Source organism: Triticum aestivum, chromosome 4B (genome assembly GCF_018294505.1).
Source record: "Triticum aestivum cultivar Chinese Spring chromosome 4B, IWGSC CS RefSeq v2.1, whole genome shotgun sequence".
Taxonomy (NCBI): domain Eukaryota; kingdom Viridiplantae; phylum Streptophyta; class Magnoliopsida; order Poales; family Poaceae; genus Triticum; species Triticum aestivum.
The window spans coordinates 6287542-6301522 of record NC_057804.1 but is presented as its reverse complement, the minus strand read 5'-3'; positions in this window follow the sequence as shown (position 1 = coordinate 6301522).

The window sequence follows — 13981 nt, the reverse complement described above, 5'->3', positions numbered from 1 at the left end:
GCAGGCCTTTGCCGTCCGCTGCTGATGCTGATGGCAAAGAGCCCTGCTGGAGCGCGCGAAATTGATCGGCGTGCGCTAAAAAGCAATTTTACCGCACGGGCGCGTCTTTTAGCGCGCCTGTTGGAGATGCTCTAACGATGGCTAACCAGAGCTAAACAGTTACGTGTGACTGGAATGGGAGGGCTAAGCGGGAGTCACGGAAACTAACATCACTACAGGAATCTGCTACTTTGCCATCTGCCACGGCGGACGGCAAAGGCATGGATGGCGGACGGTAAAGACCTTTGCCGTCAGCCGCGGACGGCAAAAGGTGACGGCAAAGTAGGGGACGGCAAAGGGCTGCGTTGCCGTCTGCTTCGGGCAGCTGACGGCAAAGGGGCCTTTGCCATCAGCAGCGGACGGCAAAGAAGACGGACGGTAATAAATGCGTTGTTACTCCGTTAGGTGGTTAACGGCAGGCCTTTTCCGTCCGCTGCTGATGCTGATGGCAAAGAGCCCTGCTGGAGCGCGCGAAATTGATTGGCGTGCGCTAAAAAGCAATTTTACCGCACGGGTGCGTCTTTTAGCGCGCCTGTTGGAGATGCTCTAACGATGGCTAACCAGAGCTAAACAGTTACATGTGACTGGAATGGGAGGGCTAAGCGGGAGTCAGGGAAACTAACATCACTTCAGGAATCTGCTACTTTGCCATCTGCCACGGCGGACGGCAAAGGCATGGATGGCGGACGGCAAAGACCTTTGCCGTCAGCCGCGGACGGCAAAAGGTGACGGCAAAGTAGGGGACGACAAAGAGCTGCGTTGCCGTCTGCTTCGGGCAGCTGACGGCAAAGGGGCCTTTGCCATCAGCAGCGGACGGCAAAGAAGACGGACGGTAATAAATGCGTTGTTACTTCGTTAGGTGGTTAACGGCAGGCCTTTGCCGTCCGCTGCTAATGCTGATGGCAAAGAGCCCTGCTGGAGCGCGCGAAATTGATCGGCGTGCGCTAAAAAGCAATTTTACCGCACGGGCGCGTCTTTTAGCGCGCCTGTTGGAGATGCTCTAACGATGGCTAACCAGAGCTAAACAGTTACGTGTGACTGGAATGGGAGGGCTAAGCGGGAGTCAGGGAAACTAACATCACTACAGGAATCTGCTACTTTGCCATCTGCCACGGCGGACGGCAAAGGCATGGATGGCGGACGGTAAAGACCTTTGCCGTCAGCCGCGGACGGCAAAAGGTGACGGCAAAGTAGGGGACGGCAAAGGGCTGCGTTGCCGTCTGCTTCGGGCAGCTGACGGCAAAGGGGCCTTTGCCATCAGCAGCGGACGGCAAAGAAGACGGACGGTAATAAATGCGTTGTTACTCCGTTAGGTGGTTAACGGCAGGCCTTTGCCGTCCGCTGCTGATGCTGATGGCAAAGAGCCCTGCTGGAGCGCGCGAAATTGATCGGCGTGCGCTAAAAAGCAATTTTACCGCACGGGCGCGTCTTTTAGCGCGCCTGTTGGAGATGCTCTAACGATGGATAACCAGAGCTAAACAGTTACGTGTGACTGGAATGGGAGGGCTAAGCGGGAGTCAGGGAAACTAACATCACTACAGGAATCTGCTACTTTGCCATCTGCCACGGCGGACGGCAAAGGCATGGATGGCGGACGGCAAAGACCTTTGCCGTCAGCCGTGGACGGCAAAAGGTGACGGCAAAGTAGGGGACGGCGAAGAGCTGCGTTGCCGTCTGCTTCGGGCAGCTGACGGCAAAGGGGCCTTTGCCATCAGCAGCGGATGGCAAAGAAGACGGACGGTAATAAATGCGTTGTTACTCCGTTAGGTGGTTAACGGCAGGCCTTTGCCATCCGCTGCTGATGCTGATGGCAAAGAGCCCTGCTGGAGCGCGCGAAATTGATCGGCATGCGCTAAAAAGCAATTTTACCGCACGAGCGCGTCTTTTAGCGCGCCTGTTGGAGATGCTCTAACGATGGCTAACCAGAGCTAAACAGTTACGTGTGACTGGAATGGGAGGGCTAAGCGGGAGTCAGGGAAACTAACATCACTACAGGAATCTGCTACTTTGCCATCTGCAAGGCGGACGGCAAAGGCATGGATGGCGGACGGCAAAGACCTTTGCCGTCAGCCGTGGACGGCAAAGTAGGGGACGGCAAAGAGCTGCGTTGCTGTCTGCTTCGGGTAGCTGACGGCAAAGGGGCCTTTGCCATCAGCAGCGGACGGCAAAGAAGACGGACGGTAATAAATGCGTTGTTACTCCATTAGGTGGTTAACGGCAGCCCTTTGCCGTCCGCTACTGATGCTGATGGCAAAGAGCCCTGCTGGAGCGCGCGAAATTGATTGGCGTGCGCTAAAAAGCAATTTTACCGCACGGGCGCGTCTTTTAGCGCGCCTGTTGGAGATGCTCTAACGATGGCTAACCAGAGCTAAACTGTTACGTGTGACTGGAATGGGAGGGCTAAGCGGGAGTCAGGGAAACTAACATCACTACAGGAATCTGCTACTTTGCCATCTGCCACGGCGGACGGCAAAGGCATGGATGGCGGACGGCAAAAGGTGACGGCAAAGTAGGGGACGACACAGAGCTGCGTTGCCGTCTGCTTCGGGCAGCTGACGGCAAAGGGGCCTTTGCCATCAGCAGCGGACGGCAAAGAAGACGGACGGTAATAAATGCGTTGTTACTCCGTTAGGTGGTTAACGGCAGGCCTTTGCCGTCCGCTACTGATGCTGATGGCAAAGAGCCCTGCTGGAGCGAGCGAAATTGATCGGCGTGCGCTAAAAAGCAATTTTACTGCACGGGCGCGTCTTTTAGCGCGCCTGTTGGAGATGCTCTAACGATGGCTAACCAGAGCTAAACAGTTACGTGTGACTGGAATGGGAGGGCTAAGCGGGAGTCACGGAAACTAACATCACTACAGGAATCTGCTACTTTGCCATCTGCCACGACGGACGGCAAAGGCATGGATGGCGGACGGCAAAGACCTTTGCCGTCAGCCGTGGACGGCAAAAGGTGACGGCAAAGTAGGGGACGGCAAAGAGCTGCGTTGCCGTCTGCTTCGGGCAGCTGACGGCAAAGGGGCCTTTGCCATCAGCAGTGGACGGCAAAGAAGACGGACGATAATAAATGCATTGTTACTCCATTAGGTGGTTAACGGCAGGCCTTTGCCGTCCGCTGCTGATGCTGATGGCAAAGAGCCCTGCTGGAGCGCGCGAAATTGATCGGCGTGCGCTAAAAAGCAATTTTACCGCACGGGCGCGTCTTTTAGCGCGCTTGTTGGAGATGCTCTAACGATGGCTAACCAGAGCTAAACAGTTACGTGTGACTGGAATGGGAGGGCTAAGCGGGAGTCACGGAAACTAACATCACTACAGGAATCTGCTACTTTGCCATCTGCCACGGCGGACGGCAAAGGCATGGATGGCGGATGGCAAAGACCTTTGCCGTCAGCCGTGGACGGCAAAAGGTGACGGCAAAGTAGGGGACGGCAAAGAGCTGCGTTGCCGTCTGCTTCGGGCAGCTGACGGCAAAGGGGCCTTTGCCATCAGCAGCGGACGGCAAAGAAGACGGACGGTAATAAATGCGTTGTTACTCCGTTAGGTGGTTAATGGCAGGCCTTTGCCGTCCGCTGCTGATGCTGATGGCAAAGAGCCCTGCTGGAGCGCGCGAAATTGATCGGCGTGCGCTAAAAAGCAATTTTACCGCACGGGCGCGTCTTTTAACGCGCCTGTTGGAGATGCTCTAACGATGGCTAACCAGAGCTAAACAATTACGTGTGACTGGAATGGGAGGGCTAAGCGGGAGTCATGGAAACTAACATCACTACAGGAATCTGCTACTTTGCCATCTGCCACGGCGGACGGCAAAGGCATGGATGGCGGACGGCAAAGAACTTTGCCGTCAGCCGTGGACGGCAAAAGGTGACGGCAAAGTAGGCGACGGCAAAGAGCTGCGTTGCCGTCTGCTTCGGGCAGCTGACGGCAAAGGGGCCTTTGCCATCAGCAGCGGACGGCAAAGAAGACGGACGGTAATAAATGCGTTGTTACTCTGTTAGGTGGTTAACGGCAGGCCTTTCCCGTCCGCTGCTGATGCTGATGGCAAAGAGCCCTGCTGGAGCGCGCGAAATTGATTGGCGTGCGCTAAAAAGCAATTTTACCGCACGGGCGCGTCTTTTAGCGCGCCTGTTGGAGATGCTTTAACGATGGCTAACCAGAGCTAAACAGTTACGTGTGACTGGAATGGGAGGGCTAAGCGGGAGTCACGGAAACTAACATCACTACAGGAATCTGCTACTTTGCCATCTGCCACGGCGGACGGCAAAGGCATGTATCGCGGACGGCAAAGACCTTTGCCGTCAGCCGTGGACGGCAAAAGGTGACGGCAAAGTAGGGGATGGCAAAGAGCTGCGTTGCCGTCTGCTTCGGGCAGCTGACGGCAAAGGGGCCTTTGCCATCAGCAGCGGACGGCAAAGAAGACGGACGGTAATAAATGCGTTGTTACTCCGTTAGGTGGTTAACGGCAGGCCTTTGCCGTCCGCTGCTGATGCTGATGGCAAAGAGCCCTGCTGGAGCGCGCGAAATTGATCGGCGTGCGCTAAAAAGCAATTTTACCGCACGGGCGCGTCTTTTAGCGCGCCTGTTGGAGATGCTCTAACGATGGCTAACCAGAGCTAAACAGTTACGTGTGACTGGAATGGGAGGGCTAAGCGGGAGTCAGGGAAACTAACATCACTACAGGAATCTGCTACTTTGCCATCTGCCACGGCGGACGGCAAAGGCATGGATGGCGGACGGCAAAGACCTTTGCCGTCAGCCGTGGACGGCAAAGTAGGCGACGGCAAAGAGCTGCGTTGCTGTCTGCTTCGGGCAGCTGACGGCAAAGGGGCCTTTGCCATCAGCAGCGGACGGCAAAGAAGACGGACGGTAATAAATGCGTTGTTACTCCGTTAGGTGGTTATTGGCAGCCCTTTGCCGTCCGCTACTGATGCTGATGGCAAAGAGCCCTGCTGGAGCGCGCAAAATTGATCGGCGTGCGCTAAAAAGCAATTTTACCGCACGGGCGCGTCTTTTAGCGCGCCTGTTGGAGATGCTCTAACGATGGCTAACCAGAGCTAAACGGTTACGTGTGACTGGAATGGGAGGGCTAAGCGGGAGTCAGGGAAACTAACATCACTACAGGAATCTGCTACTTTGCCATCTGCCACGGCGGACGGCAAAGGCATGGATGGCGGACGGCAAAGGCCTTTGCCGTCAGCCGTGGACGGCAAAAGGTGATGGCAAAGTAGGGGACGGCAAAGAGCTGCGTTGCCGTCTGCTTCGGGCAGCTGACGGCAAAGGGGCCTTTGCCATCAGCAGCGGACGGCAAAGAAGACGGACGGTAATAAATGCGTTGTTACTCCGTTAGGTGGTTAACGGCAGGCCTTTGCGGTCCGCTACTGATGCTGATGGCAAAGAGCCCTGCTGGAGCGCGCGAAATTGATCGGCGTGCGCTAAAAAGCAATTTTACCGCACGGGCGCGTCTTTTAGCGCGCCTGTTGGAGATGCTCTAACGATGGCTAACCAGAGCTAAACAGTTACGTGTGACTGGAATGGGAGGGCTAAGCGGGAGTCACGGAAACTAACATCACTACAGGAATCTGCTACTTTGCCATCTGCCACGGCAGACTGCAAAGGCATGGATGGCGGACGGCAAAGACCTTTGCCATCAGCCGTGGACGGCAAAAGGTGACGGCAAAGTAGGGGACGGCAAAGAGCTGCGTTGCCGTCTGCTTCGGGCAGCTGACGGCAAAGGGGCTTTGCCATCAGCAGCGGACGGCAAAGAAGACGGACGGTAATAAATGCGTTGTTACTCCGTTAGGTGGTTAACGGGAGGCCTTTGCCGTCCGCTGCTGATGCTGATGGCAAAGAGCCCTGCTGGAGCGCGCGAAATTGATCGGCGTGCGCTAAAAAGCAATTTTACCGCACGGGCGCGTCTTTTAGCACGCCTGTTGGAGATGCTCTAATGATGGCTAACCAGAGCTAAACAGTTACGTGTGACTGGAATGGGAGGGCTAAGCGGGAGTCACGGAAACTAACATCACTACAGGAATCCGCTACTTTGCCATCTGCCACGGCGGATGGCAAAGGCATGGATGGCGGACGGCAAAGACCTTTGCCGTCAGCCGTGGACGGCAAAAGGTGACGGCAAAGTAGGGGACGGCAAAGAGCTGCGTTGCCGTCTGCTTCGGGCAGCTGACGGCAAAGGGGCCTTTGCCATCAGCAGCGGACGACAAAGAAGACGGACGGTAATAAATGCGTTGTTACTCCGTTAGGTGGTTAACGGCAGGCCTTTGCCGTCCGCTGCTGATGCTGATGGCAAAGAGCCCTGCTGGAGCGCACGAAATTGATCGGCGTGCGCTAAAAAGCAATTTTACCGCACGGGCGCGTCTTTTAGCGCGCCTGTTGGAGATGCTCTAACGATGGCTAACCAGAGCTAAACATTTACGTGTGACTGGAATGGGAGGGCTAAGCGGGAGTCACGGAAACTAACATCACTACAGGAATCTGCTACTTTGCCATCTGCCACGGCGGACGGCAAAGGCATGGATGGCGGACGGCAAAGAACTTTGCCGTCAGCTGTGGACGGCAAAAGGTGACGGCAAAGTAGGCGACGACAAAGAGCTGCGTTGCCGTCTGCTTCGGGCAGCTGACGGCAAAGGGGCCTTTGCCATCAGCAGTGGACGGCAAAGAAGACGGACGGTAATAAATGCGTTGTTACTCTGTTAGTTGGTTTTCGGCAGGCCTTTGCCGTCCGCTACTGATGCTGATGGCAAAGAGCTCTGCTGGAGCGCGCGAAATTGATCGGCGTGCGCTAAAAAGCAATTTTACCGCACGGGCGCGTCTTTTAGCGCGCCTGTTGGAGATGCTCTAACGATGGCTAACCAGAGCTAAACAGTTACGTGTGACTGGAATGGGAGGGCTAAGCGGGAGTCACGGAAACTAACATCACTACAGGAATCTGCTACTTTGCCATCTGCCACGGCGGACGGCAAAGGCATGGATGGCGGACGGCAAAGAACTATGCCGTCAGCCGTGGACGGCAAAAGGTGACGGCAAAGCAGGGGACGGCAAAGAGCTGCGTTGCCGTCTGCTTCGGGCAGCTGACGGCAAAGGGGCCTTTGCCATCAGCAGCGGACGACAAAGAAGACGGACGGTAATAAATGCGTTGTTACTCCGTTAGGTGGTTAACGGCAGGCCTTTGTCGTCCGCTGCTGATGCTGATGGCAAAGAGCCCTGCTGGAGCGCGCGAAATTGATCGGTGTGCCCTAAAAAGCAATTTTACCGCACGGGCGCGTCTTTTAGCGCGCCTGTTGGAGATGCTCTAACGATGGCTAACCAGAGCTAAACAGTTATGTGTGACTGGAATGGGAGGGCTAAGCGGGAGTCACGGAAACTAACATCACTACAGGAATCTGCTACTTTGCCATCTGCCATGGCGGACGGCAAAGGCATGGATGGCGGACGGCAAAGACCTTTGCCGTCAGCCGTGGACGGCAAAAGGTGACGGCAAAGTAGGGGACGGCAAAGAGCTGCGTTGCCGTCTGCTTCGGGCAGCTGACGGCAAAGGGGCCTTTGCCATCAGCAGCGGACGGCAAAGAAGACGGACGGTAATAAATGCGTTGTTACTCCGTTAGGTGGTTAACGGCAGGCCTTTGCCGTCCGCTGCTGATGCTGATGGCAAAGAGCCCTGCTGGAGCGCGCGAAATTGATCGGCGTGCGCTAAAAAGCAATTTTACCGCACGGGCGCGTCTTTTAGCGCGCCTGTTGGAGATGCTCTAACGATGGCTAACCAGAGCTAAACAGTTACGTGTGACTGGAATGGGAGGGCTAAGCGGGAGTCAGGGAAACTAACATCACTACAGGAATCTGCTACTTTGCCATCTGCCACGGCGGACGGCAAAGGCATGGATGGCGGACGGCAAATACCTTTGCCGTCAGCCGTGGACGGCAAAAGGTGACGGCAAAGTAGGGGACGGCAAAGAGCTGCGTTGCCGTCTGCTTCGGGCAGCTGACGGCAAAGGGGCCTTTGTCATCAGCAGCGGACGGCAAAGAAGACGGACGGTAATAAATGCGTTGTTACTCCGTTAGGTGGTTAATGGCAGGCCTTTTCCGTCCGCTGCTGATGCTGATGGCAAAGAGCCCTGCTGGAGCGTGCGAAATTGATCGGCGTGCGCTAAAAAGCAATTTTACCGCACGGGCGCGTCTTTTAGCGCGCCTGTTGGAGATGCTCTAACGATGGCTAACCAGAGCTAAACAGTTACGTGTGACTGGAATGGGAGGGCTAAGCGGGAGTCACGGAAACTAACATCACTACAGGAATCTGCTACTTTGCCATCTGCCACGGCGGATGGCAAAGGCATGGATGGCGGACGGCAAAGACCTTTGCCGTCAGCCGTGGACGGCAAAAGGTGACGGCAAAGTAGGGGACGGCAAAGAGCTGCGTTGCCGTCTGCTTCGGGCAGCTGACGGCAAAGGGGCCTTTGCCATCAGCAGCGGACGGCAAAGAAGACGGACGGTAATAAATGCGTTGTTACTCCGTTAGGTGGTTAACGGCAGGCCTTTGCCGTCCGCTGCTGATGCTGATGGCAAAGAGCCCTGCTGGAGCGCGCGAAATTGATCGGCGTGCGCTAAAAAGCAATTTTACCGCACGGGCGCGTCTTTTAGCGCGCCTGTTGGAGATGCTCTAACGATGGCTAACCAGAGCTAAACAGTTACGTGTGACTGGAATGGGAGGGCTAAGCGGGAGTCACGGAAACTAACATCACTACAGGAATCTGCTACTTTGCCATCTGCCACGGCGGACGGCAAAGGCATGGATGGCGGACGGCAAAGAACTTTGCCGTCAGCCGTGGACGGCAAAAGGTGACGGCAAAGTAGGCGACGGCAAAGAGCTGCGTTGCCGTCTGCTTCGGGCAGCTGACGGCAAAGGGGCCTTTGCCATCAGCAGCGGACGGCAAAGAAGACGAACGGTAATAAATGCGTTGTTACTCTGTTAGGTGGTTAACGGCAGGCCTTTGCCGTCCGCTACTGATGCTGATGGCAAAGAGCCCTGCTGGAGCGCGCGAAATTGATCGGCGTGCGCTAAAAAGCAATTTTACCGCACGGGCGCGTCTTTTAGCGCGCCTGTTGGAGATGCTCTAACGATGGCTAACCAGAGCTAAACAGTTACGTGTGACTGGAATGGGAGGGCTAAGCGGGAGTCACGGAAACTAACATCACTACAGGAATCTGCTACTTTGCCATCTGCCACCACGGACGGCAAAGGCATGGATGGCGGACGGCAAAGAACTTTGCCGTCAGCCGTGGACGGCAAAAGGTGACGGCAAAGCAGGGGACGGCAAAGAGCTGCGTTGCCGTCTGCTTCGGGCAGCTGACGGCAAAGGGGCCTTTGCCATCAGCAGCGGACGGCAAAGAAGACGGACGGTAATAAATGCGTTGTTACTCCGTTAGGTGGTTAACGGCAGGCCTTTGCCGTCCGCTGCTGATGCTGATGGCAAAGAGCCCTGCTGGAGCGCGCGAAATTGATCGGCGTGCGCTAAAAAGCAATTTTACCGCACGGGCGCGTCTTTTAGCGCGCCTGTTGGAGATGCTCTAACGATGGCTAACCAGAGCTAAACAGTTACGTGTGACTGGAATGGGAGGGCTAAGCGGGAGTCACGGAAACTAACATCACTACAGGAATCTGCTACTTTGCCATCTGCCACGGCGGACGGCAAAGGCATGGATGGCGGACGGCAAAGAACTTTGCCGTCAGCCGTGGACGGCAGAAGGTGACGGCAAAGTAGGCGATGGCAAAGAGCTGCGTTGCCGTCTGCTTCGGGCAGCTGACGGCAAAGGGGCCTTTGCCATCAGCAGCGGACGGCAAAGAAGACGAACGGTAATAAATGCGTTGTTACTCTGTTAGGTGGTTAACGGCAGGCCTTTGCCGTCCGCTGCTGATGCTGATGGCAAAGAGCCCTGCTGGAGCGCGCGAAATTGATCGGCGTGCGCTAAAAAGCAATTTTACCGCACGGGCGCGTCTTTTAGCGCGCCTGTTGGAGATGCTCTAACGATGGCTAACCAGAGCTAAACAGTTACGTGTGACTGGAATGGGAGGGCTAACCGGGAGTCACGGAAACTAACATCACTACAGGAATCTGCTACTTTGCCATCTGCCACGGCGGACGGCAAAGGCATGGATGGCGGACGGCAAAGAACTTTGCCGTCAGCCGTGGACGGCAAAAGGTGACGGCAAAGCAGGGGACGGCAAAGAGCTGCGTTGTCGTCTGCTTCGGGCAGCTGACGGCAAAGGGGCCTTTGCCATCAGCAGCGGACGGCAAAGAAGACGGACGGTAATAAATGCGTTGTTACTCCGTTAGGTGGTTAACGGCAGGCCTTTGTCGTCCGCTGCTGATGCTGATGGCAAAGAGCCCTGCTGGAGCGCGCGAAATTGATCGGCGTGCGCTAAAAAGCAATTTTACCGCACGGGCGCGTCTTTTAGCGCGCCTGTTGGAGATGCTCTAACGATGGCTAACCAGAGCTAAACAGTTACGTGTGACTGGAATGGGAGGGCTAAGCGGGAGTCACGGAAACTAACATCACTACAGGAATCTGCTACTTTGCCATCTGCCACGGCGGACGGCAAAGGCATGGATGGCGGACGGCAAAGACCTTTGCCGTCAGCCGCGGACGGCAAAAGGTGACGGCAAAGTAGGGGACGGCAAAGAGCTGTGTTGCCGTCTGCTTCGGGCAGCTGACGGCAAAGGGGCCTTTGCCATCAGCAGCGGACGGCAAAGAAGACGGACGGTAATAAATGCGTTGTTACTCCGTTAGGTGGTTAACGGCAGGCCTTTGCCGTCCGCTGCTGATGCTGATGGCAAAGAGCCCTGCTGGAGCGCGCGAATTGATCGGCGTGCGCTAAAAAGCAATCTTACCGCACGGGCGCGTTTTTTAGCGCGCCTGTTGGAGATGCTCTAACGATGGCTAACCAGAGCTAAACAGTTACGTGTGACTGGAATGGGAGGGCTAAGCGGGAGTCACGGAAACTAACATGCAGGCTGCCGTATACGTCCATGCACTGGTTTTGTTTCAAATCAAAAACACTAGTGTGTTGAAAGGTGTTGCCGGCATGTGGAAGGTGCATGTATTGATTGGGGCATTTTTTAATCTTTTATATACATAACTACGTATTATTTCCTGGACCAGGGGCCCAAAAAAATATGAGCCCTGTGCGGTCGGCCACCTTGGCCCCCCTCATCAACGGGTTGCATCTGTAGTGCAGTTTACAACATATCACATTAAGTTCAACAACGCATATAAAACACATTTTCAGCTGGCGTCAGGAGCCATGTTGATGGCCGGATTTTGCCGTTGCATCCTAGGATGACTCGCCTCTTCCACACCCTACACCTCTCCGTCGCCGGTAGCACCCTCCGAGCATAGCTGCCGCCAGCGGCGCTTGGTCCTTCACCTGACTGATCGGCTCGCTGATAGGGAATCTCGCAGCGGCGTGTAGTTGGTGTGATGGGCGACCTGGGCTGCATCGATGCTCTTGCGTGGCCTCTGGTGTCCAGATTGGGGCAGCGGCCGACCTGCTTGCTCTTGCGATGGAGTAAGAGTCTAGGGCGGTAGGGCCTACGGCAGCATGGCGTGGCTGCGCTGCGTGTCAATGATGGTGCGGCGGTGGCCTGCGAAAGGAGTGATGCCGCCGCTCGGTGTGACGTAGTAGTGCATTGTCTGGGGTTTCCCGCTACAAACAGTTAGTTGTAGTGGTGTTCATGCTGGTTTGCATGCATGCATGCATGTCATATGCGACATGGGTGAGGAAGTGGCGGTATTTTAATTTAGAAAACATATTTTAATTTCCAAATTAACATTTCGAAATTGTGCGAGCATTTTAAAAATTATGTGAACACTTGTAAAACCTTGGCCGATTGATAAATCCGGTACAAGCTCGGATATTACACCATTAGTGAGTTGTTCCCAGAAACGAACCTGAGAACCGTCCCTAACCGAGAAGGTCCCAAATTGAAAGAAGAATTCCTTGGCCTTCATGACACCACTCCAAAAATGTGAATCCCCAGGTTTCCAATGAATTTGAGAAATGACATTGGATCCCACATACTTGTTGCGAATGATTTCCTGCCATACTACATTCTCAGTGAGTAGTTTATAAACCCACTTGCTGAGAAGAGCAATGTTTTTAATCTCAAGGTCCTAAATTCCCAGACCCCCTTGACTTTTAGGTCTGCATAATACGCTTCACCTAGCCAGTCGATATTTCTTGGTTTCATTATCACATTGCCAAAAAAATCCAGATCTAAAATAGTGTAGACGTTGTAGAACCCCTTTTGGCAGGTGGAAGAATGACAACATATATAAAATCATATTGCTTAGAACAGAATTGATTACATGTTGCTTAGGACAGAATTGATTAAGATCAATCGCCCCCCGTAGACAAGAGTTTGGCCTTCCAACTGGCTAAACGTTTCTCAAGTCTCTCTTACACATGCTTCCACTCAGCGATAGTAAAACGCCGATAGTGTATGGAAACACCCAGATACCGAATCGGAAACTGCTCGAGCTGGCATCCAAAAATCTCAGCATACTCAGGTGCTGATTCTGCAGCATCGCCAAAGCAAACAAGTTTGCTCTTATGAAAATTAGCCAGAAAGTTCCTCAAAAGCACATAAGAGCAGCTTGAGATTTCTTGCCTTATCTAGAGCATGATCCATGAATAGTATCATGCCATCCGCATATTGTAGAATAGATAGACCATCTTCTACCAAGTGTGGAATGACCCCACTAATTTGCCCATCCAGCTTGGTCCGCTCAATAAGGGTAGCTAGCATGCCGGCCACAATGTTAAACAAAATAGCAGATGCGGGGTCGCCTTGACGAAGCCCCTTCCTTGTCTGAAAATAGTTGCCAACATCATCGTTAACTTTTATGGCCACACTACCTCCAGAGACAAAGCTCTCTACCCAGCGACACCATTTTTGTGAAAACCCCTTCATGCGTTGCAACAGGAAGGGACACTTAACTTTACCGTAGGCTTTCACAAAATCAATTTTAAGAATGACACCGTTCAACTTTTTTCGGTGCAGTTCATGTACAGTTTTGTGCAGGACAACCACTCCATTTAATATGTTGGGACCTTACATAAATGCTGTTGAGTGGGTTTTACGACATGTTCAGCTACACCGTTCAACCGATTAGTCGCTACCTTCGTAAAGCCAAGGAAGCTACTGCGGCTGGTGCCGCGTGCATGCAACCGAAGACTATGGTTGACCCAACAGTCTCAGTCTTGAAATAATGATAGAAAGAGGAGGAAGAGGCGGCTGGCGCCTTGGTTTGCTCCCCACCAGTCTCACTCCGAATCCGACTCCGACTCTGATTGCAATCTCATCTCGGATCGGTCTCCACCTCCGACTCCCTCCCCCTACTTAAATCTGTGCACACACCCAACAAGAGCCAGCCGATGTGGGATTGATCCATGCACACCCAGGACGAACACCTGGATCTGGGGTCGATGGATCTCGCTGCTGCTGCTGCTCATGGCCACCATGCAGGAGTAGACGAACGGCCGATCATCCGCAGGCACATAAACCTCAAGGACTGCCCGTCCCTGACCCCGCCTGCCCACGGCTACCCCGACGAGGACAAGGGCGGCGAGCGGCCGCCCTTCGTCCTTCTCGAGCCGTACGCCTACTTGGCCAACCGCGACAATGCCACCACCGCGACCTGCGAGATCGCGGACCCCGAGCTCGAGGGCAGCAGCATCAAGGTCACCTTCTGCGCCGTCCACCCGCCGCGGGTCTCCTACCTGTGCGTTTACGCCGTCGGCCTGGGCAACCCCGTGTTCGCCGACCCGCCGGAAATCGTCGCCACGGAGGCGGACGGGAGCCTCGCCCTCATACGCGTCCTCATCGGCGACACACCGCTCGGCGCCGTGCTCTACGACGACAGCAAGCGAGAGGAGTTGT